At 32.7% G+C, this 22827-nt stretch overlaps 2 long non-coding RNA genes across 3 annotated transcripts; one reads left to right on the top strand and one right to left on the bottom strand.

The window, feature by feature from the left end:
- Positions 1 to 10783: 10783 nt before the first annotated feature.
- On the top strand, positions 10784 to 13012 carry LOC143075835 (uncharacterized). Its single transcript, XR_012978430.1, has 3 exons — positions 10784 to 11171; positions 11832 to 11949; positions 12467 to 13012. It is a non-coding gene; the product is annotated as an uncharacterized LOC143075835 (long non-coding RNA).
- A 2224-nt stretch (positions 13013 to 15236) lies between these two features.
- On the bottom strand, positions 15237 to 22416 carry LOC143075834 (uncharacterized). Of its 2 annotated transcripts, none has more exons than XR_012978428.1 (3): positions 22228 to 22416; positions 17702 to 17754; positions 15237 to 16791 (listed from the first exon to the last, which is right to left on the bottom strand). It is a non-coding gene; the product is annotated as an uncharacterized LOC143075834 (long non-coding RNA). The 2 variants fall into 2 exon arrangements; XR_012978429.1 differs by having other exon boundaries at positions 22251 to 22416.
- Positions 22417 to 22827: the final 411 nt, after the last annotated feature.

Genomic DNA, 22827 nt, shown 5'->3' with positions numbered 1-22827 from the left:
TCATACCGGAGTGACTACGATATATTTCCGTATTAAAAAAGAGTAAATTACAAAATGTAATAAATTTGAGTCTGAACGTTTTCTTGAGACGCGACGGATATACATTAAAAATGATATACTGATCTATACTGTTCCCAGATGAATCATATTTCCCGTGGGGCTCTTCCGTGTAAGATTTTAGGAGTTGGATTGAGAGTAGAATAATATCATGCTTTATCCAGCTACATTAGCCTCTAGGAAAATCCCAAGCCAGGAACGGTCAAAAGCGGTATTTTTTTTTTTATAGAAAAGATGCTGTCTTTTTTATGTACATATACACGGTGGGTATGGTTGTCCTGCGAGAGAACGTTCTGTGCTGGTGATTTGGTCCTGTCAGGTGCTGGTGGGTCCTGATTCTGTGCTGGTGGGTTTGTTTACATTGTATTAGAACGGCAATAAAACGACTGTTTTGTTGCTTAATTTTTCTCTGATGCGTCCTAAGTATCATGCAAAGTATATTACAACAATATTATATTGCAAAAGTCGTGCAAGTTCGTTAAACGGAATTGTCCTGACGCTGTGCTGGTGATAAGAAAAACCGTGTCCTGGTTCTGTGCTCCTATGTCCTGGTTCTGTGCCTTTATATTTTAGTTAAAAGTGGCATATATATTCAAGATCATTGATGCTATACTGTTATTGACTAATTAACTGTTGTCTGCTTTCTTGAAATTGACATTGTTGTGAATCTGTTTACTGTTATTATGAGAGAAAAAATACCCCTATTTAAATTTTTTTTTTTTAATTAACTGTAATCTTACATGTCTTATTTATTGGCATGTTTATGGAACCCTTCTTGCCCCCTTTTAAGATAAGAAAATATGTTTAAATGATTTTCGTGATAACGACCATTTTGCAAGATCACCAAAATACGTTGTAATTTATACAATACTTATATAAAGTAGATGATAAGGTATGTTTGTTGTCAATGGACAAATTTCCATAAGAAACCAAAGGAAGTATGTGTTAACAACCATACGTCATCATACGACCTTCGACAATAACCCATAAAATGTAAAAGGTTTTGCATAAAATTGGAGAGCACAAATATAAAACAAAGGACTTTCTGAGCGTTTGAATCATATGTCTTTAGCAGCTTAAACGTGACACATTTGTTTGTGAACAATTTAGTGCTGACTATAAGAATGACAATAGTATTGCGGGTTTGTTTGTTTGTTTGTTTGTTTTTTTTTGGAGGGGGGGGGATAAGTTAGAGCGAGGTAACAGTGAAAGTTTTAAGCTTGGAATAGTTTCCCGTAAGATTTAAAAGTTGTATTTTAAAAGAAAAATGTATCTTATAGCTATTAAAAATCACTTGATGTATCTGTAAGATTTTTTCAACATAATTTTTTTGTCTGAACGGTTATCAGGTTTTTTTTTTTTTCTAAAGTTCGATAGAACACTAAAAAAAATATTCACTATTTTATGAAAGGGCAGATTAGAATATGTCAGCGAATGAAGACGAGATAACCTAGTGAACACTAACAAAACTAAGATTTCTTAGCTTTTTTCATTTCAAAATTCCAAAATAAATGAATATTTTTGATAAAGAATTACGGGGGAGGAAGTGAACAATGTGTCCTACTTTTCTATATTAAAACGGACAAAACGGAGAATGAACGGATCTGAAACGGATAAATGCCAATTGAAAATTTTGCTTCAAGAAATGACAGTTATTGGTATGTCAGATTTCTTAAGGTTCATAAATTCTTATTATTCATAATCGGTCTTAGAGTAAGCTTGGGGCACGTCTTCACAATCAAGCAGCTCTTATTCAGACCAGACATTGTCCTTTGCCGGAATTTTGAAGAACAAACAAAAACCATTTACACTTCTGAAACATTTTGAATATTAATGCGATTTACATGTATTATTATTGTCGCCTTTAATTTTTCCGTATATCTTGTTCATCCGTTTTATCCGGTACGCTTCCGTTAGGTGTCCCTCTAATGCGGTACTCGTCCGTTGGATGTAAGTTCGACATCCGTTCTGTCCGGTACGTTTCCGTTTCTCGTACGTTGCATATCCGGCGTTTGTCCGTTAGGCATTCGTTACACGTCCGTTTTATTCCGTCAGTACATCAACGGACTCTCAACGGATAACAGTTTAATTTGTCAACGGACAACATTTATGTTTATCAATTAGGCTTCCGTTCGTGCTATCCGGTAAGGTGTGACCGAGGCTTAAGCTTTCAAGTTTTGTGTGTCAAACACACCATCTCTGTAGTAATGACTCCTTACTAAGATATTTCACTTCATCCATTTTTTTCTGCATTTTTTGATATTGTGAATTCTTAGTATTATTATATTAAAATGTAGCCTTAATTTATATTTAAAAAAACTGAATCTAAAGCCTGATATATCAAACATTTTTGTTTCCAAAAAGGCATCTATCCGTTTTCAGGACTTTAACAATCAACGTAAACACGCCTTGAAAGTAAAATGCGTACTCGGCTGTCTGTAATCGATCATTTTTAGACACCCTTCTTAAAAAACAAGCCGGGTGGGGTTTCAGAGATGCAAATTAAGTACTAAGATCAATATTTTATCTTTTCGTGTATGGTTTATGACCCCTTCTGTGGCCTGTCAATTACGAAATGTGCAAACTGCAATAGTATCAAAACAGCACAGACAATGAATAATAGAGATATAATTTTGTACATATATCAAGGGGAAACTTCTTTCAAAGCATTATTATTTATAGTTCATTATTGTATTTAGTAGAAAAAGAGAATTTGGTGAAAATAAAATCACTATTTTTTAGAAAATTCACAGACATTTGTACAGAGATTTTTGTTATGTTTAGCATGGGATCAATACAAGGGTACATTATCCTTAAAAATCTATTTAAAAGTATTTGAAACTACCGTTTGCTTTGTTAATTGTGCCTTCAATTTCAAAAAAATAAATATCTCGTAGCTTCATACTACCAATTGAGTATAAAACAAGTATATAAGTTTAAAAAAGAAATTCTTAGATTAAACACCTACATTTAACTTTAAAAGGTCATAACAGTTTAAAACAATACAAATCTACACACACAAAAAACTGGCTTAATTTCAACTGGTTATCAACCCGAATCGCTATAAGATCATATATAAGCTCACCTGTGTCGAGGGGTCGTGTGAGGGTCATGTATTGTCTTGGCGTCCGCAATTACAAAACGATCTTTTCTAAAATTACTTGACCAAAAGTTACCAAATGATTTTTCAAGAGTGAATCTAGGAAAAACAATGTTCATCAACAAACATGACCACTGTCTGTTAAAATGTATTCGAGTTTTTAGTTACAGCCGATTCCATTGAGTATGTAGGCAAAGGTAATATCTTTAGTTAGCTTGCTTGTTAGCTAAACCGTGAAGTCATTGTTAGGTAAGGTATACTACCCTCCTTTCGAAGTAGTCTGGTCCTACAGACAGAAAGATGTGTCATTTGTCGGACTAGTCTACTCTAAAAGTAGGGTAGTTTACATATAAACCTAACAATGACTTTTCTGTTCAGCAAGCAAGATAACCAAAGATATTTCCTTTGTCTACACACTCATTGAAATCGGCATTCATATTGCAAAGGTTCAAGCAATTAGGGCAAAACTTACCAAGTAAAAAAAAAATCAAAAGGCCAATGTCTATCTACCTTGCACATTTCAGAAAATTCAGATCAGATAACGAAACTGGGTCCAGCAACATTTATAAGCAATTTAAGATTTTGACCCTCACAGTTTCCATTCACCATAAATATTCTCGTTACAACGAATCATTTTAAATACAAAAATACCAGTTGCAGCCTTTTGTTTATCTATTAATATATGTATACGGATAAAGTTATGAAAGGCAGCAGGGTCACCAGGGTGAGGAGTCCATGTCATCTGAAATAAATGCTAAGCATAGATCTAGAAAGCGACATGCAGATAATCATGACATTAAAAAAACTCTCTTCTTTTCGACTTTTTTTTCGAACAAATTGACACATAAAATGAATTATATAGTATTGTGGAATTTTTAACTTAATGTGTTCAATTCATTGGTTACACCTTTTACTAGGATAACAATCCTGTCAAGTATGAGCTGGGTAAAATATTTCAGAAAAGAAGATGGAAATGTAAAAGTTTCCGTGCGTCAGGTGCAACAGCATACGAACAGCTAACATGCCTCGTCAGGGTGGAAGCTAAAAAGTCCACGAAAATTTGATTTAAAACCTTTATTCGTTCCAACAAAGTTATTGAGATTTTGTTGAGGATTTAACCATCTACGACAACAAGAATTTTTTTTTAGAATTTACAGCTCTTCTATAAATATATGCAAAGCAAACCATTGATCAAATTGCTTGCTATGATTGTTTGGATGTTTGTAAACGACAGGTAAGTAGTCTGCATGTTTACTATATACTAGAATTTGTTTGGACAATAAACATTAACTTCAACTCCTGTCAGTTTGTATTTGTCCAATCAAATCCCAGTATGTATTGAAACTCCGTTACTATTTTTTGAAAACATCCAAGCAAACATAGCAAGCAAGTCAATCCAAGTTGTTTTTTTGCATGCTTTTAAAGAAGAGCTGTACTATATAATGCAAAGAAGCGTTTAAGTCTTTCGCCAAAAAATACTATCAATTTCTGTTTGTCCTATGTAAACTTCCGTACCATTTCCTTCCATTCATGATCATTAAATTGAACTGTAAAATATTTCTTGGTACCTTCTTAATTCCTTTATAAGTCTTATGTAAACATAATTATGCCAATAACTGTTGTGAGCACAAGATGCACTGCACACTTTTAAAGTTCTGCTTCATCAAACATGAAAATGTGAACTTAAGTTTTGAGACTTTTTTAATCGACACGATTGTGATTTTTGTATATGAGAACATGGTTTATCTATTAGTTGAAAATGCGGCTTTGAACTAGCTTTCAGTACCTGCGAGCATTCGTTGTTCAATAATGTGTGTCTTTGTGTTATCATTTTATGTGATAAATTGTTGTGTTGGTACACCACTGTAACAATAAAGGAGGAAATGAGGAGGGTTGGTTGGGTGGAAGTGGGGAGGGGTATGCGGACAAACATGTCTATGCGGTATGGGCTTTGATCATTGTTGAAGCATCAATGTAAGGGGTATTTAATATCTTAATACAACTATTCTTATTTTAGATACTATATATTGTTATCTGATATTGGACGAAAGATGTTGCCCTTTTATGTAATTATGCAATACAAGTTACGATCATTTGAAAACACATATTAAGCCGCCAAATGGATGCACAAGAGCTAAAAAAGGAGTCATAGATCCTATTGACAACAATTATCTGCCAATTTTATTGATTTTGTAACATTTGTTTCAAATATGACCAACTTCTTATCCAAAATCACCAGCACCGTATCAGGACCCACCAGCACAGTATCAGAACATGAATAAATTGAGAAAATGCTAAATTTTAATAAGTTGCAATGATTTTTCACAAAATAGTTTTGTCGTGTGGATTGCGGTATAGAAAGCGGACTCAATGAGCTTTTTTGTTTTATTTTTTCACTTCTAGATTTTCTGAAAATGAGCATTTTTGTGTTACGCTTACTGAAATAGTTTAGAGGGTCAACTTTTTAATGGTTTACATATGAACCCATAAGAAACAAAAATGAAAAATCTCTACTGTTTTCTTCCATTTTTTATGAGTGAAAATCATCATTTTCGTCTTTGTTTACATTTTTTCATTGATCACCAGCACCCGTCAGGACCGAATCACCAGCAAAGAACGTTCTCTCGCAGGACAACCATACCCACCGTGATATATGTTTTACTAGTTTTTAAATTATGGCATATTTGGTAATTGTTTTAAACTGAACTATGTTTGACTACAAATTTTATATCATTTAGTATTGCGAATTTATCTCTTATCATTGGGAGCTTTTCTTTATTAGGCTTATTAAATCTATAATCAGGGACTTTCTATACTAATAGAAAGTCCCTGCTATAATGGAGTGAAAAACTGAAAATGTTTACTTCAGAGATTTTAGAGAAATTGGCTTCAACTTGCACTCAACATTTATCAACAACAATGCCAGTTACTGCGATTTGTAAAAAATAAATAAAAAACTCTATATATCTATTTTTAATAAATATCGAAAAAAGTATTTTTTGTTTAATTTCGCATACACTTTTTTATTTTGGAATTTTTAATTTTGTCAATATTTTGTTTGTTTTGTAATTTTAGACATTTCAAGTTGTTATCATAAAGTATTCTTAACTTGGCATAATTTATGTAATTTTGGGGATTTTTTGGCAAAACTTTCAATATCATAGGTTGAAATGGGGTAGGGTGTTATAAGTTTACAAACGGGCAATCAACTAATCAGATTGAAAGATCTTGTTTTGTAAGAAATAAGGAAGTTTATGTCAACAATTGGTGCATGCATTCACGGATGTACGTGGTGGTCTGAAATATGCTAGGCAAAATTAAAAAGATGTGTGTTTCCTATAACGGACCCCACTCTATTTTTTAAGCCAAAAAATAGTATACCCTAAAGTTTTTTGCATGGTCATTTTTCAATAAGCACGGTTAAAGTCAGAATGTCCCTCCTATATAAATTCAATGTAAAAAAGGTACACAAAAAAAAAAAAAAAAACACCTCTTGTCGCCGAATGCCATGGCAGACAGATTCATGCCAGAAAGGTTTCCCGTATACTGAATTTCCAAAGAATCGTCTGTAGAAAAAAAATCATTTTAAGCACTAAAGTTCAATTAAACCGATTTATGGCCAAACACACGGTGATGCATGGGACAGAGGCAAAATCAGAAGGTATATACAACACAGAATTCAAAAAATGCTCCAAAAGACTTGAATGACCTCTCTGACAAACATTTTGGCGTAGGTTGCAGGTAGTCGTTGCCTTCTGCGGTGTCACATCCACTGATTAGGAGGAAACCAGTTTCAGTGCATCCCATTCAAAATGACTTTCGAACTGCAAACTTAATTATTTAAGACAACAAAGAAATTAATGAAATTTATGTTTTTAAATAAATTTAACAAAAACTGCGTATTTGAAAATGGGAATAAAAAGAATAATCTTGTGTTGAGTAAGAGAAGACATAAAAAAAATCAATGAAGGATAAACAACTTAATTCAGGCAAATAGTTTGGGGTGGGGTGGGTCAAAACTACTGCAAGTTTTGTTTAATTGACATCGATTTTATATATATCCTTATTGTTCATATTGAATTTTTACTAAATTAAGTTAAGAAGGGGGTAGGGGGTCAGTGAAAAAACTATATATGAATTAAGTTTTTTTTTATCCTACATTGAACTTTTGATGTCGTCCCTAAGAAAAACAACAAAGACGCATTAACATTTACTTTAATTTACCATAAAAAAGAAGATGTGGTATGATTGCCAATAGGACAACTCTTGATAAGAGACCAAATATTACAGAAATTAACAAATATAGGTTATCGTACGGCCTTCAAGAAACTCATACCGCATTGTCAGCGATATATAAAAAGTAAAATCACAAAAATACTGAACTTACTGAAGGAAAATCAATTCGGAAAGTCCATAATCACAGGGCAAAATCAAATAACAAAACGCATCAAAAACGAATGGACAAGAACTGTCATATTCCTGACTTGGTACAGGCATTTTCAAATGTTGAAAATGGTGGATTAAACCTGTTCTATAAAAGACAAATGACAAAGTAAAACAATTCAAACCAGAAAACTAACGGTCTAATTTTTGTATAAAATAATGAAAGAAAAACAAAGATTTAATTCAGCAACAAACGATAACCACTGAGTTACAGGCTACTGACTTCTGACAGGCACATACATACAGAATGTGGCGGGGTTAAACTTTTTTGGCAGGCGCCCCGGCCCTAACCCTGGACAGTGGTTCTATAGCACAAAACAAGAACGAACTATACAAAACAATAAACGAACCACAAATATGATATACACAAACAAAAACAACCACTGAATTACAGTCTCATGACTTGGGACAACCACATATAGAATGTGGCGGGGTTAAACATGATAGCGGGCGCCCAACCTTCCCCGTTTCCTGGGACAGTGGTGTGACAATTCATTATATAAAGAACAAATTGTAAAATAAGTTGAAAAGGCTTTACATGTAGAAATAAAAAAAAAAAAAAAAAAACACAAAGACGTGGCAGGGTACTTGTACATCCTAACAATGAAAAGACAATAAGTACAGATCTCAGGGTACTCACAGTTACTGACAGCTAGTTCCAAGCCATTAGTATGAAAACTGCAACCGAACACCCCTAGGTTTTTACTATGTAAATGAGGAAATATGATTTCACATGGCGGAAATTAAAAGAATTTTAATTTTACATTAACCAAATATGATCAAATACAGATTCCGTGTCTTTGCTTTGTCTCTGACCAGACACGAGAATATATCTTGAGCTTTGCATATTCAAATGTGGAAAAAAAACTACCTATTGTGAAGATTGTATGTCCATCAACTTAAAATCTAGTCTTTAATACATAGTTGTTATTGTCTTTGGACTAGCTTTTAGTAACTGTGAGTACTCTCAGATCGGTTTTAAGGATGTACATCTCTGAGGAGCCAAAAATTTCTAGAATTAAACTTTTTTTCTTAACCTGATTTTTGGGTTTATATGACTGTAAAAATGGTGGTGCACTGTTTTTTTGACTACGGCCCTCTGAAAGTACCCAATTTTGATGATTTTTCCATTTTTCATCAATTTTTACCCATTTTTGAGCTTTTATCGTGAAAAAAAATTACAGTTCCACAATAAAACTTTTTTTCATACTCTCAATAAAGATGAAGGGGACCAATCTGAATAAATTCAACTCATAACCAGATGCTCCACAGGGCGCAGCTTTATACGACCGCAGAGGTTGAACCCTGAACGGTTGAGGCAAGTATGGACACAACATTCAAGCTGGATTCAGCTCTAAATTTGGATTGTGATTAAATAGTTGACACAGCATAGGTTTCTGACACAAAATGAATGTGGTCTAATGAGACTTAAAATAATTATTTTGCCTTTGAGCAATTCACTATGCTGTTGAATATTAATCCTCTCAAAAACATGTTTGAAGAAATTTTCTTTTTATTTATGAAATCTGAAATGAGAAAAATTTAACCCTCCCCCCCCCCCCATTTTTTTTTCACATCCCCCTTTCCCTTTTTCCAAAACTGATCTCAATTAAAATTTCTAATGGAGTTTGCAACAATAACTACTCATTTAAATACATCATAAAATATTAAAATGTAAAATAAAGTACTTGTTATCACTGAATGGTAAAGATTGTTTTAATTTATCAGTTGATAGTAAAAGTGAATATACATTGTATATTGTATAAAACAATGATTTAAGTTGATTCAACTACTATTTTGGACAAAGAAAGATAACTCCAATTGAAAAATTTCTTGCTATTGCACAATATTGTGCAGTAAGATATTTCTTGATATTGCGCAATACTGTGCAATTGAAAATATTTGCTATTGCACAATAGTACTGTGCAATTGAAGATTTCTTGCTATTGCGCAATACTGTGCAATTGAAAATGTCTTGCTATTGCACAATACTGTGCAATTGAAGATTTCTTGCTATTGCTGAATACTGTGCAATTGAAAATTTCTTGCTGTTGCACAATACTTAATATAATAAATTTGGATCCTTGAAAACGGGGCCCATAATCAAAAATCTAAGTACACGTTTGGATTCAGCATATCAAAAAAGTCCAAGAATTCCAATTTTTGTTAAAATCAAACTTAGTTTTATTTTGGACCCTTTGGACTTTAATGTAGACCAATTTGAAAACAGGACCAAAAATTAAGAATCTACATACACAGTTAGATTTGGCATATCAAGAACCCCAATTATTCAATTTTTGATGAAATCAAACAAAGTTTAATTTTGGACCACGATTTAGACCAACTTAAAAACTGGGCCAATAATAAAAAATCTAAGTACATTTTTAGATTCAGCATATCAAAGAACCCCAAGGATTCAATTTTTGTTCAAATCAAAATAAGTTCAATTTTGGACCCTTTGTGCCCCTTATTCCTGAACTGTTGGAACCAAAACTCCCAAAATCAAACTCAACCTTCCTTTTATGGTCATAAACCTTGTGTTTAAATTTCATTGATTTCTATTTACTTATACTAAAGTTATTGTGCGAAAACCAAGAATAATGCTTATTTGGGCTTCTTTTTGGCCCCTAATGCCTAAAATGATGGGACCAAAACTCCCAAAATCAATCCCAACCTTCTTTTTGTGGTCATAAACCTTGTGTCAAAATTTCATAGATTTCTATTTACTTAAACTAAAGTTATAGTGCGAAAACCAAGAAAATGCTTATTTGGGCCCTTTTTGGCCCGTAATACCTAAAATGTTAGGACCAAAACTTCCAAAATCAATCCCAACCTTCCTTTTGTGGTCATAAACCTTGTGTTAAAATTTCATAGATTTCTATTCACTTTTACTAAAGTTAGAGTGCGAAAACTAAAAACACTGCAAATATTGCAGACGCCTGACGCGTCTGGACGCGTTCCAATTTTAAACACAATATGTTCAGTTATTAACATTAGTGTTCCACATTGAACGCCAGCGTTAAAAAATATAACACATTGTGTTCAGTCTTTTAACGCACATATTCAAGACAAGTGTTCTAAATTGAACACTAAAAATGTTCTTATATTGTAATGGGGAGTGAGAAAAAAAATTCATCATTTCAGAGTCAAACAGACGATGAATAAGGGTGATTCGTACTATGATTTGACGATAAATGTATTTTAGCTGTATCGGCATATAAGCAAATTATAGTTTGGTAAAAAAAAAATGAAACATTTTACAAGAGCGTATTTATAAGCGTGCAAATGATTGATTTTTAATATGAATCTTTTTCTAAACGACTTAAGTTCTTAAGGTATTTTTTTTAACAATGTAAATGCGTAAATGCTCATGAAAACGTTGCTCTTGTAAAAGCGTTCTGGTGTCGAACATGATGCGTTCAAATTTACCATTTTCCCTGAACGCCATGTGTTCCAAACATATCCGCGTACATAACAGCGCGTGACGTATTAATGTACCGGAAGTTTGGTTTTTGATCGTGATTGAAGAAGCTTCACTGAAGAAAATTAACAACAAAACTTGATATAATAGGTATGTTTATCTATATTTATCTACACATGACGAACATAAAAAATATTTTATTTAGTCATGAAATCAACAAATGTCTACTTGGACAGGACACACTGAAGTATAAATGGAAGAACATTTTGTTCGAACATAAAACTGCCCCCTCCACTTCCACTTAACTGTGCTGTCATAATTCGATTAAAAAAGTAGCGGTTCTTTGAGAGATTACATTCAAATTATCATATTTAAAAAAAAAAATTAACCTCTGTAAATTTATACGTAAATGTTAAATGATATCGTTGCTATTGTAAATGTGTTCTGGTCTCGAACATGATGCGTTCAAGCTAATCGTTTTCTCCGAACGCCATGTATTCCTAACACGACTCAAACATTGTGTATAGAAAGCATTAAGAAGATCAAACGATCTTCTACACTTTTGAGGATGTACATTTTTTAATTAAATAAAACCAATGCATAAGGATTTGTTCACAAATGCAAAAACTGTCATGACATTGCAATGTCAAGACAGAAGTTTGTAAAAAAAGGCATACTGCAACACTAATTTTAAATTTCTCATGTATATGTTATTTATAATAGCTTTGTAATTAGTAATTCATTTAGCAAATGTCCACCCTTGTGCACTGCATTCATGTATTGTAATGTATTCCTATGTTACTTTTATAGGGTACAAACCCAACTATACTGTACTTAAGGGTAATTGTTCGTGCATACCTCGAGAATAAAGAGAACATGTTGCAGTTCAAGAGATGACTACTTATCCTGCACCATAAAAGTACTATATGTAAGTTTAAGAATTTTGAATAGGAGTGCATGTCCATTGACTTCTTACAAGTGTTGGTATTGCAGATTTATCAATAAAATGTGCACCATTCACTTGTTTACATTAATCAGAAAGCTATTTGAGCTAAATTTGATGCAATTACATCATCCGTCAATTATCTGTATACAGATCATAAGTGAAAAAATTACTAAATATCTTTCAAAATAAAGGCAAATGGTCATTAGTTTCTTGAAATGTTAGCAGTTAATTTAGTGACAAGTCTAAGTTGACGATAAAGTTTTGCCTAAAAAACATAATAGCACTTGCTGGACACTTTCTATCATTTTTTTAAAAAGATAAAGAACACGAGAGCACATTTGACCACTCAATTACCACTCATTGGCAAATGCATCTTATCTTATAATGCTGACAAGTATAATGGAATTACAAAAACGAAATAAGATTTTCTAATATTCTGAAGGAATGTCGACATGATGAATAATTTGTTTACTCATACACTTCATATTTCACATTTTAGAACTTACGGTTGATGGATAACAAGGTTAAAGAATAATTATAACCCAAGGAGACGAATCCTCTAAAAATGGAAGCTCAAAATCAGTTGTAAACGACTCAAATCATGTTTAAAAGTGTCCAAGGAAGCAGTGTTACATGAACACCGACTCGACTACTAGCATCATATACACAGGGTATTTTATGTTTGATATTGACTATCTGAGTGCTATGCAGCCAGTGGATTATGGAACATTTTGGTGATAAAAGAGTCAGTGGCATCAGTATTTTGTAAAGAAATTCAGAACAGTTCTTGACTTAGGAAGTTGCAAACGATGAGTTAAACATAAGACACTTGACTTTGTTGTAACATAATAATTTTAAATATATGACGAACATTTTGTTTATGAGTAAATATTTGGACACATTTTGCAAATTACAAATGTTATATTTCTAACTTGTCTAACTTGTCATTTTAAAGTTGCTTCAATATTTCACATTTTATTGTACTTTTTTTTTTAAATGTTGCCTTTTTTAATCAATTAAAGACGTTTTTAATCAATTAAAATATTTGTTTTACAAGACCACAATAATGTTTCAGAGAATATAACACTTTTTCTGGAACATGTAAAATTGTGTTCCAGTAATATACACTATGTGTTCTGGATATTAACACATATTTCTGGAACACAGTCCGAGCGTTCCAGAAGTGTTACAAGACTTAGAACGCGTAACGGCATACAATTTTGCTCACAAGGACATGTTCCAGATTCAAACACTAGGCGTTCAAGAAGTACACGCTATCCGTTCAAGAATAACACATAGCGTTCGAAAGATGCACACATGATGTTAAAAACTGGAACACGAAAGTTAATATCTAGAACACTGTTACGCGTTCCAGATTCAAACACTAGGTGTTCAAGGAGTACACACTATCCGTTCAAAAATAACACACATAGCGTTCGAAAGATGCACACATAATGTTTAAAACTGGAACACCAATGTTAATATTGAGAACACCGTTACGCGTTCCAGAAGTGTTACAAAAGGGCGTTCAAAAAGTGTTCAGATTCTTAACACTTTTATTTACAGTGAAGTATTCGGACGACGACGACGACGACGACGCAGACGACGACGCCAACGTCATACCAATATACGACCAAAAATTTTTTAATTTTTGCGGTCGTATAAAAACTATAGGCGGGTAGGTGTTAATATAAGAAAGTTTTATCATATTTTGATGCTTTTTCGTGTCTAATTTACCATTTTGTCAATTTTGTAAATTTCGGATTTTTCTCTGTTTAAAGAACAAAATGCATATTTTTTCATCTTCCTTGTTATAAATGATTGAAAAAAATACATATCTATGAAATTTGAAAAGAAAAAGTTATATGGGATGTTTATGTTTCTGGTAAAATCATTTTTTGTACCCCTCACCCATTTTTCTCAAAATTTCACTAAAAAAGACTGACTTGATTAGTAATAAAATTTGAAAATTTCAATTTTCTATAATTTGTCCCAAAAGTAGTACAACACACTGTTAAAATTTCATTGAGAAAGCGCAGGTGGGATTTCTAAAATTTTCATTTATGTTCTAAAAGAAATGCACTACGAAATAATTGTGGTCTCGGACCAGAGAGTTAAGTTTGATTATGATAATTATCAAATACATTGCTATTTTCCACTTATATCACATGTTTTGGAAATAATTCCAGAACGAGATTTCAATGAGACTGAACGAGACTGTGATTTATGCCGCGGTGCATATGTGAGCCAAAATTTGTTCCTGTGAAAAAAGTTCCAGTGGAACTAATTTCACAGGAAATATGTTCTGGGAGAACTTTTTTCATAGACAATTTCTATATAATTTGTTACAGTCATGCCTTCAATTGCAAATGTACCCCATGCAAGCACAGAACTTATTTTCTGTGAAGTAGGTTCGAGCAGAACATTTTCATTGATTTCTATAAAATACATTCGTTCAAAACAAATATCACAGGAACTTATTTTACATCTTCTTTTTTTTATTTTAATATTGGAACAAAACTCATGCATGGTGCTGTGATTTTTGTTCCGGAACTTATTTCACACTTGGTTAAAAATTAGTTCCGGAACAAATTTTATAGTGCTGGAACATATTTTCTATGATATAAGTTCCCGTGGAACATATTTCCTATGAAATTTGTTCCGGCGGAACAAATGTCACACCGGAACAAATTTTTTGTTACACATATAATGTTGTTCAGTACTTCAGTTTTCTAATTTGCAACTTCAAGAGTCACTTAAATGCTCTTATCATACCGCCTCTTTGGTGTTCAAATTAATAAACAATAACTATAGGAAATAAAAACAACAACATAATGTATAAATATCATTTTTGACATTTTTTAATTTTATTTTATACAGAAACAGTATAGTTTTAGTCGATCACGAATGTCTGGTATACAACTTGACTGGTTTCCGTATTTATTTATTCTGCTTATATCCCCTAACAGTTTCATATCAGATTTGCCATTATATTGAACAGTAGCTTCAAATTTACCCTTACTTGGGAACGTATCTAATGCTATAAGATACCGTCGGTCTTCTGAAGAGGTATATACAAACGTTCTTAAAGACCATTCTTCTACAGCTTTGTCGCGCACAAAGTTTGATTTCACAAGCGAAGCGCGGTGTGTTGTGTTTAATGTTAATTTGGCACAACGGTGAAAATCATGTTCAAGAATATGGTTTATTTTATTGACAATATATAAAGAAACCTCCTTTACAACAGGATCTTTTATATCAATGTATTTGGATGAATAACATGGACAATAATGTTCGGGAATTCCTGCCTGGTTGCAGCTTCGGCTTTCCGGAATTTCCCGAAACAGACTTATACCTCTTGGGACACTTTTATGAATATCAACTGGTTTTTGAACCTGAAAATTTTTATTTAAAATATCCATTAACGTTTCGTGTACGTCAAATGGGGTTGTGAGTCTTTCGATATTTTTCATTAAATTTGCATGTAAATGCGGAAAACGGTCCCGTATTTGTTTAGGTATATATATCGCTAAAGTTGGCATCATGCTGGTTACACGACCTATACCAGTGTTTTGAATTTCGCTATACCTCGGCCCATGATCTGCGTAAAGAACGATAACTCCATTATCGAGTTTTTTACTTGCTTTCATCCATTTGAACAATTCCATCGTGTCTCTATCACCATGCTCATAGAAATTAAGAAAATCATGTCCAATCTCATTCAAGAATGAAACTGCGATCTTTTTCTTGTTCCCATAGGATTCTATGAATCTTTTATAATAGTCTATAACAAGCTGATGCTTCGGTGTGTTGCCAAAACATAGAAATGAAACATCTTTTAATCTGAAGTTATGATGTTCTAAAAATAGCAACAATCTTCTTACATTACGTATTGATTGCGTACGGATTTTTTCTGCTGCCAGGAAAAATGGTCGAAAATAATGATTGGCTGGCGGAACAGTGAAGTTAGTAAATGTGGCAATACTTGGCCAATCTTCGCAATACATGTCAACATAACCTTTAGCGGAGAAATTCTTCCACACAAAAGGCATTGTATCTATGTTTACTCCCGGCAACTCGCTGCCTCCTGTAGTCCCAGTGTACAGGGCAACTAAATTCGGGTACGAATTGTCACCTACTTTTGTGTAGCCGTTTAAAATATACGCACCAAGATTGTCTCTTAGATAGTTCATAGTCAGTGGCATCTTACGTTCAGCAAGTAAATGCGATAAAGAATCTAATCCAAACATATAAATACTTAATTCGTCCTGATTTTCGGTTCCTAAATGTTTTTGTTGTAAAATTGATTTATAATCTATATGAAAATGAAGGTTGTCATAAACTAATTTATCGTTCTGTTTACATTGTACATATATAATATCATGAGGTATGTAAACTGGTTTCTTGAATACCGTCTCTTCAGTAAATGTTACATTGAAGTCTCCGACACGAACTACTTTTTTGTAGACACACTTCAAATCATCATATCCCGACGCTTTAACTGCAGAACTATTGAATTGTAACATCCCATCTGAATCTATTAACATAAGAGCATCCCATGGTTCACACTTAACTGGATCCGGTTTCCAGAAGAAATTAGCAATGGATGAATCGTAAAAGTCGAACTGCGGAAGAACACAAGGACTCATTATATCTTGGTTTATAAACACATGAAAAACTGGCCAGTTGTAATAAACTGTTACAAATAGGAAAAACGGCACAAAAACGATCATAAAAAATAATATCCTACATTTTCGGTTCATATGACAGGAACAAAATACATGTATGGTGCTTGCACAGGAAGGTGTCATCTTTTAAGCATATCTGAAATTTAAAGAGTACTAATTTTACAACGCAATTATAACCAAATGACACGATGTCTTCATACATAGATATAGAAAAACCTTGCAGCTGAGTAACTCTTGACAACATGATACATTTGAGAAAAATGACTGAAAAGATTTAACGTATTGCTGCCGTCGCCATATTGGGATCGTCGTAATTAAAGTTACGATTATCAGTTTTTCACCAGTGGTCTTTAGATTGATTGATTGATTGTTGGTTGCTTTACGCCGCATTAGCACAAAAATGCTATATCGCGGCGATCAGTGGTCTTTAGTACGTGGTATCAATATTTTACGTTGTGAATGAATGAATTACTAAATACTTAATTTTCATTGAACATATGCATATTAAAAATATTGTGAAAAACATACTACATTTTCGCGCGAAACTGCATGGCAGTTCAGTGGCGGATCCAGGGGGGGGGGGGGGGGTTCCGGGGGTGCGCACCCCCTTTATTTTTGCCGATCAATGCATTTGTATCGGGACATATGTTTTGCACCCCCCCCCCCCTTTGCCCTGGGTGCCCTGGGTTAGCACCCCCCCTTTCGAAAATTCCTGCATCCGCCCCTGCAGTTATATAATATAATATATCGTAGCGATCTAATTGCAATGTCCCTATACAATACTTTGACATACAAAAGAGAAATTCGACATGTTTTCCCTCACTTGGTTAATACCAAGTCAATTTTACGTATCTGTTTAAATCAAAGGACAAAAATGTCAATTTAACAGATTATTTTCTGGTTCTAACGGTTGTGTCATTGTGCACAGCAAAAGCCGACATTTCCGTGTAGACAATATAAAGGTCATTAAAGTAATTTTGCAGTTTTACTGAATATTATTAATGTTAAAGGCTATATGACGGATTTTACAATAGATCCATACATACCACGTTATACATATAGGCGGATAATCTACACAAACACAGCTCTGTGATTCAAACTGAAAATAAACAAAAAAGGCTTATTATGTTTTTATTTTATAAATCGTTTTATTCAAATTTCCTCTATTATACCAATCTCCTTAAGGAGTCCCGAAAACCAGACTGAGGGCATATTAAGGCATTGATCGATATGTTATTTGGAGAAGCCACAAAATTTAAGTTCTTCTTTTGAATTCCAAACTGTCATATATTAATTAAGAATTTTGTAGTTCTGATACTGTATATAAGATCCCCTTTTTTCAGATATAAGACTTAATTCAGACTGAGAAGGTCAGCCCTTTCCTCCAAAATTGTAATTTTTCCCAATTTCAACGAATAAGGCCGACCTAAAAAAAACATGGCAGTTAATTGTTTGAAAGTTAAAATCACAATTAACTAATAAAGCTAAAAGAATTTAAAGATAATAACAGGAAGCAAAAATGTGATGAAAACGACGTTAAATTTACACACAAGGTATTTTAAAGGGTATCCAAAAGAAAATCGAATATTCTGCTTCAACGCTGGATTCTTTTACATGTACGTGCTCGCTTACTAGGCATCTATGAAGGGTCTCAGTTAGCGGACATGTATAAATGCAGGCTTGTCTGTTTATAAACATTAGTGAAAGAGTGTATACGGATGTAAGATTTTCTAAATAAGGGGGCTATTTAGACTTCCGCAAGTTAGTAACTTCACATCGTTTGCATTCAACGTTTTTTATCGGACATTTTTTTATATTATCAATGCTGAACCACTTCATCATGTTCATCCGATAAAAAACGTTTAATACAAACGATATGAACCTACGAAGTCTTATATCATAGGACTAAATAGGGGGTAATATTTCAGATTGCCCATAAAATATTTGGACTATTTATTGCTATTTTTTTTTTATATTTTGCAATAAAAGGGGGAGAGGGTACATATAAGCCCCCAACTAGAATCTACAAGTGATTTTTTGCATTATCTTCTTTGCTTTGCTTAAAGGTGATAACTGCATATATTTCTTTTCTATTTTAAAAACGTCTGCGGCATCGTTTGGATTTTAATCTTTATTGCAAGATTACACCCGTGCACGCGCATAAGGGACAAGCAATACGATATATGCCCATTTAAAATCATTGCTTTGAGGTTTAAACCTTTCCATCAACGGGTTAAATTGAAAGATTTATCAAAACTTTTATATAGTAATTAATTTCTGTGCAAATATAGAGATTAACTTTAGTTAACTAGTAGCATTAATTTAGCACAAAATCGCTCTTGTGTCAATAACAGCGACGAATCAAAAGATTTCTCCCCAACTCAAATATACGGCTACAGAAAAAAACGTTTTTTTTCCTCAAATTTTAAGTGTGAATGACTTTTCCTTATCTACCAAAAACCCGACTGATAATCCAATGGTCATCATTGGTCGACTAAGGCTTTATTAATCTAAATTAACAGAAATGTTTCTAGTTTTCATATAAAAGATTGCTAAACTGAAACCCTCAGTGACTCAGTCTTTTCATATTAGGTATAGACTGAATTTAAAAGATTTAAGAGGGTGGACTTTCAGAATTATGAGATAAAATTTGGCCAATATTTCAGAAAAAAATACCAAATAAATAAAGAATAGAGAAAATAGGACCCTAAAATAATGAAAGAAAATAATGGGGTGCTAAATAAAATATTAATAATAGCGAACATGTGCAAAAAATGTCACGAAAGAAAAAAGAAATCGATCCTCCATCCCGACTCTCAAATAATTTATATACAGTTATTCAAAACTGCAGGTTCAAACTTATAACGTAATTTTAACTCTGTGAAATAAAGTGAAAATAACATTGCTACTGATGCGTGACTATGACGATATGAACTACCTGAACTAGATTGGAGCATGACTGTCAATATCGTGTCACTATTTTGCAACTTATCGTCTCTTTGTACCATGAAATGGAGTGACAGAGGCCGTCAGATATTTTTATAATATTAATGGACCGAGCGAGAATTAACAAAACATTCACACTTTTTATATAAACTGGTTTATCTAATGTTATGCTTTTGTCATTTTTGATAAACAACAGCTATTAAGAAATGAAGAAAAAAGAGAAGACTATTTTAGGTCCGCTGTTATTTTTAATATATATAAATGATTTACCACTTCATGTTAAACAATCCAATATGGATTTATATGCTGATGATTCAACATTGCATTTTCATGATAAAAACATTGAAAAAATAAACAACATATTGCAAAATGATTTAAATGCTATACAATCTTGGTGTAACAATAACAGTATGAAAATCAATGCACAAAAAACTAAGTGTATGAAATTGGGTTCAAAACAAAAACTTAAACAACTATCAGAATTATGTATTACCGTCAACGAAATATGTATTGAGAATGTCCATTCTTTCAAATTACTTGGAATAGACATTGATGAAAATTTAAGCTGGGAAGATCATGTTGATCGTATATGTAAAATTATCTCATCTAAAGTATCACTTTTATATAAAATTAAAGTATATTTGCACACAAGGCAACTATTTTATAATGCATATATTCTACCATATATAGACTATTGTAGTTCAGTTTGGGGAAATTTATTACAAAAAGATTCAGATAGAATCATAAAACTTCAAAAAAGAGTAGCAAGAATTATACTGGAATGCGATATTTCTATTCCATCTAATTTCATGTTTTCTTCTTTAAAATGGCTATCTTTTACTAAAAGAATAAAATACCAACAATCAATTCTAATGTATAAAATTGTAAATGGACTAACACCTGATTACTTAGCAATACTAAATATATATTGATGATGTGCAACGCCACAACTTACGATCTGTCTCTAATAATGATCTTTTTGTTCCAAGACCAAATACAAATTTTTATAAAAAATCTTTTCATTATTCTGCAACCAAAGTATGGAATAATTTACCACTCGAAATAAAAAAATGTCCTAATGTGGAATTATTCAAGAAACATAGTTATAATCATTTTCTTGAAAATTATATGCAAGTCAAATAATTTGTTTTCCTCTAACAAAACTATATCAAATATTGTCATTTATTACCCTAAAGTATATTTCAATGATAGAATTGTGTATATACTAGTAATATATATTGTAATTTAATGTATGAATGTTAACTGTATGCATGTATTTTGTTTGAGGGCCTCAATGAAAATTAGACTATTTCTAATTGAGTTACCCTCTTTAAATAAAGAATTTATTATTATTATTATTATTACTACAAAATACAAAATAATAATCATAATCGTCAAATATAAGCACACCAGGAAAAAAGGGGGAGGGTTGAATACTCAAACTCTACTGCACCAACCCCCCGTCACATGATCATGCGCCTATCTCAAATCAGGAAACACGTTACTGCACTGGTAAATAGTTTCTTTTTGTTACATATCCAAATGATTTTGGAACTTTTCCATATACTCATTATTTGTCTGGGATCATTTGAAACTTGACAAATTGAATAGTATAGAAAATATATAATTATTGTTTTATTGTCGAACCAAAACGTCTATGGTCTGATATCCGTACTCATTTAATTTTTCTTAGAAACTAGAAATAACGATGAAAATAGCCTAGGCTGTAACTCCCCCGTTGCAGGTTGGAACCCTATGAACCTCCCCCCCTAAAATAACCGGACCGGCAAACTTGAGACAGACTGGAAGGTTTTAGATATTTTATTTTTAAATAGTCTGGTTAATGTTGTTGACGTATATTTTTTCCATTCATAATACCTCATATGCTAAATTTATAACAAACCTGTTGACTGATTCAGCGATGTTTGAAATTCACTTAGCAACATGGACATAATCGATTGTACATTTCATACCATAGCAGGATTTATTTCATTAGTTTATGAGTTATGTCCATCAAAATCAGCAGCCGATAAAATGAATTAGAAAGTGCTTATGAACGTATAGTTACTCGATATGCTATGCAATACAATTAAAATCTGAGTATATTCAGTGGCGGATCCAGGGGGGAGGGGGTGGGGTCGGGGGTTGGAAACCCCTTTTTTTTTAGGACGATCAATGCATTTGAATTGGGACCTACGGTTGGACACCCCCCTTTTATCCTAGGTTGGGACCCCCTTTTAAAATGGCTGGATCCTACCCTGATATTAATAATTGAAATGAAATATTGATTAAAATTTGAAATTCATAAACTGATATTCGAATCATCATGATCATGTGTACTTCATTTTTCTTCTTGATAGTCGTGCACTAGTTTCCTTAACTAAGTGACTTAGGAATGTAACAGCATAAGACAGAGGTTACGTTCAGTCAAGCGCGTGCTTAGAAAAGTGGTAAATCTTAATATAGGTTAATTGAAAAGTTCTGTCGCACCGAGTGTCGCACTTACTTAATAAATTTGATATGTTAACCATTGTCAGACATTCATCCTTCAATCTAATTCTTAGTAAAAACAAATAACTGTCTAAAACTATGATACTTTCAATAACAAATGATTGACCTAACATACCTTTGAATTAACGTTTTCCTCACCTTTAGTGTTTACATCCGTGAATACCTGTGATCGAATATTTATGTGTACTGAAACCCGACACTTTTAGAAACAGATCGCATCTGTCTCAAATTTTTCGTATGAATGAAATCGTCGATTAAATTAACAATTCATTAACGATTTCATTTGATACGCATGATTAATTAAATGTTGAAATTGATTTACATCGAAAAAGCGATATAAAACTAGCTGCCCTTATTGCATTGGGATTATCATTTATCATTTCATTTATGTATGAGCATGCTTGAGAGCCTTACAAAAACAAATTAAATCAACCAAGCAGAATATTAGAAATCTCTCCACTTTATAACATGGACGAGTGCATGCTAGTTTTAAAATGACGAATCAATTATTATAGTTTCTTATTATCGCTATATTTTTGCGTATTTTTCCTTTGGTCTTCTTTTATGATAAATTTTTGTCAAATTTATAAATGTGGTTATAATTGGTAATAAGATTTTAAATCATTTGTACGCAAGATAACCTTTATTTGATATTTGACATTTTAATAAAATCAATGACTAAGTGTATACGTAGATGATAAAAGGATGTGCAGCA

The sequence above is a fragment of the Mytilus galloprovincialis genome, chromosome 5 (assembly GCF_965363235.1).
Source record: "Mytilus galloprovincialis chromosome 5, xbMytGall1.hap1.1, whole genome shotgun sequence".
Taxonomy (NCBI): Eukaryota; Metazoa; Mollusca; class Bivalvia; order Mytilida; family Mytilidae; genus Mytilus; species Mytilus galloprovincialis.
This window is presented reverse-complemented; position numbering and strand designations above follow the sequence as displayed.